The following is a 3744-nucleotide window of genomic DNA, read 5'->3' on the forward strand; positions in this document are numbered from 1 at the left end:
TACAAATTTGCAATCAGGATAGGAGGTCCAAGGGGCTACACCTCAAGATCATCCAGATTCCTTCCACTGTTTTGCTCTAGTTTTCTCCAGTGTAGTCCATGCTTATTGCTACCAAACATGCTACAGTGTATGGTACAGGGGAAGAAAAGTGGAGGAGAGGTTGAACGTGACCATGTCTAGCTGCCAGACACGAGAAATGTAGTGTCTACATGGATTGCATTTCCCTACCTAGCACTTAGATCTAATGAAAGATTGGGGGAAAAAAGATTTCAGACTATTATCACTCGTACAGTACAAAATTCTGCAGTTTCCTTTTTTTTTTTAATTTTATTTTGGTACCAAGAATCAAACCCAGGGACACTTAACCAACCACTCAGCCACATCCCTAATTGTTATTTATTTTTGGTACTAGGGATCTAACTCAGGGGCACTTTACCACTGAGCCACATCTCCAGCCTTTTTTATTTTATATTGTTAGATAGGATTTCACTAAGTTGCTTAGGGTCTTGTTAAATTACTGAGGCTGGTTTTGAACTTGTGATCCTCCTGCCTCAGCCTCTTGAGCCATTAGGATAACGTGTGTGCACTCCTGCAGCTTGCTGTAGCTCTTAAAAATATTAGGGATACAGAGCTGGAGTTGTGGCTCAGTGGTGGAGCGCTTGCCTTGTGCGTGTGAGGCACTGGGTTTGATCCTCAGCACCACATAAAAACAAAATAAAGGTATTGTGTTCACCTGCAACTAAAAAATTTTTAAAAAAATAGTAGGAATATGGGGATGAGGATTGAGCACAGTGGTAGAACACTTGCCTGCCATGTATGAAGTCCCGGGTTTAAGCTCAAACATTAGCAAACAGGAGAGAGAGGAAGAGTGAGTGCAAGAAATAGTTGTTATGCAAAGATGTATTTTATTTAGTACAGGGAATACTGCAAAGATAGTATAATTCTATTTCTGTTAAAATTGTGTTGTGGTATATAGTATATTTAAGTATATAAATATAAAATATAAAGTTGGGGAACATGAATGACATGAATTAACAAACCAGAGATTTATCAAAAGAAATTACTCAGAATTCAGGATGAAGAAATAGATGTGATAAATTCAAAGATACTGAAGAAGTTGGGTGTGGTGGCATACACCTGTAGTCCCAGGGACTTGGGAGGCTGAGGTAGGAGGATCATGAGTTTAAGGCCAGCCTCAGCAACTTAGCCAGACCCCATCTAAAATTTAAAAAAAAAGAAGGGTTGGGCCTCAGTTCAGGAGGCTGAGGCAGGAGGATCGCAAATTCAAAGCCAGTCTTAGCAATTTAGTGAGGCCCTAAGCAACTTAGTTAACACCCTGTCTCAAAATAAAAAAGGTATAGAGTGCTCGCCTAGCATGTGAAAGACGCTGGGTTCAATCCTCAGCACCACATAAAAAATAAGTAAAATAAAGGTATTGTGTCCAACTACAACGAAAAAAATATTTGAAAAATAAATAAAAAAATAAAAAGGTATGTGACATGTTCAGTGGTTAAGTGCCTCTGTGTTCAATCCTTGGTACCAAAAAAAAAAAAAAAAGGTAAAGAGCTCCTAGGTCCAACCCCAAGTAACCTGACTCCCCTTGCCAAAAAAAAAAGGGAGAGAGAGAAAAAAATACTGAGGCAAGATTGAGCTTTTCAGCTTTTAACATGTGTCTAAACTGAATCCAAGAAGAAAAAAGAAAATTAGAAGCAATATCTGAAGGAATAATGATTAAGAATGAGCCAGAATGGTAGTGCGCATCTATAACTCTGATCCCAGTTACTTGAAGGATAACAGAACTGCCTCGCAAAATCCAGGCCAGCTTGGGCAATTTAGTGAGATTCTGAGTGAAGGAAAAAAAATAGGATCTCTCTCAGTGATGAAGTGCTTACCTACTAACCTAGCATGCTTTAGGTTCTGGGTTCAATCCCTGGTACCACCAAGAAAGAAAGGAAAAAGAGAGAGAGAAAAGGAATGTAAGCTCCATGAGAGCAGAAATTTAACTTTTTTTTTCTTCTTACCAGGAATTGAATACAGGGGCACTTACCCCCTGAGCCACATCCCCAGGGTCTTCACTCAATTGCTGAGGCTGATCTCAAACTCGAGATCCTCCACCCTCAGGCTGCCAAACTGCTGGGATTACAGGCGTACACTACCATGCCCAGTGTACAGTAAGTTTTTAAATATTTGTTGAAATATACAGAACTCTATTTCCAATAATGTAGAAGTTAGATCATTCCACTAAAAACTTTCGTAATTCCTAGGAAGAATGTAAAAAGAAAGTCATCTTAAATTATGAGGTACCAAGGTTTTTCTTGTCAGGTTAGAGGCAGAAGATAAGTTTTTGCTGAGATAGATAACAAATAACTCAAATATCACATCTCAAATAGGAATAAAATGAGACCCAGAAAAAATCCCTTTGGAGCTGGTACGGTGGCACGTGCCTATAATCCCAGTGGCTTGGGAGGCTGAGACAGGAGGAATGAGAGTTCAAAGCCAGGCTTAGCAACAGTGAAGTACTAAGCAACTTAGTGAGACTCTGTCTCTAAATAAAATACAAAATCGGATTGGGGATGTGGCTCAGTGGTGGAGTACCCTGAGAGAGAGAGAGAGGGAGGGAGGGAGGGAGGAAGGAAGGAAAGGGGGGGCTCTGATGGTATCAAATGCAATCATGTTCACATAACTTGAATTAAAAGACACAAGTTTTTTTTCAACTTTCATTTTACAATCTTGGTTACTTAAGATTTTCTTCCCATCTAGCACAGTAAAGCTATAAATATGCTGGTGCCTAAGACAACATGGATTTTTTTTTTTTTTTTTGGTACAGGGAATTTAACCCACTGAGCAACATCCCCAGACCTTTTTTCATTTTATTTAGAGACAGGGTCTTGCCGAGTTGCCTAGTATCTCACTAATCTGCTGAGGCTGCATGTGCCACCACATCCAGCTCACAACATGGATTCTTAAAAAGAGAGATAGGGTCTATCCTAGTAATTTGACAGAACCTCTAATTTTCATCTGTATCCACCCACGTTCCTTCACAGATATATTTTACTAGGTATGTGTGTGTTTTCTGGCATGGTGCTGGGATCAAACCCAGGGCACACTGCATGGCTATGCCATTGAGCTTATTTAACAAACAGCACTCTTGACACCATTTAGTTACATAGCATTAAAAAAAAAAAGTCAAAATGTTGTTTCCATAATTTGGAATAAAAATGTCAAGGACCTGTCATAAATTAAGTCGTGATAACACTGAATGTCTGCTACACAGGAAGTCCTATTCTAAGTACCTCAAAGAAAGCTCTAGTGGCAGGCATCCCTGTTACTATGGAGTCTGTATTCTACAGACAATAAAGTATAACTGAACAAAGTAGTGTTAAATATAAGAAAATAACAATTTATTATTAATAGGGAAGTCATCAAGGGGAAGCAGTTGTAGCCATTTCTGCATTATCTTTTTTTTTTTTTTATATTTGTCTCATTATTATTTTTTTTTTAATTTTTTATTGTGGGTTGTTCAAAACATTACAAATTTCTTGACATATCATATTCGACACTTTGATTCAAGTGGGTTATGAACTCCCACCTTCACCCCATACACAGATTGCAGAATCACATCAGTTACACATCCATTGATTTACAAATTGCCATACTAGTGTCTGTTGTGCTCCGCTGCCTTTCCCATCCTCCATCCTCCCCCCTCCCCACCTCTCCCCTCCCCTCCCCTCCTCTCTCTCTACC

This window comes from Marmota marmota, unplaced genomic scaffold (genome assembly GCF_001458135.2).
Source record: "Marmota marmota marmota unplaced genomic scaffold, marMar, whole genome shotgun sequence".
NCBI classification, from domain to species: Eukaryota; Metazoa; Chordata; class Mammalia; order Rodentia; family Sciuridae; genus Marmota; species Marmota marmota.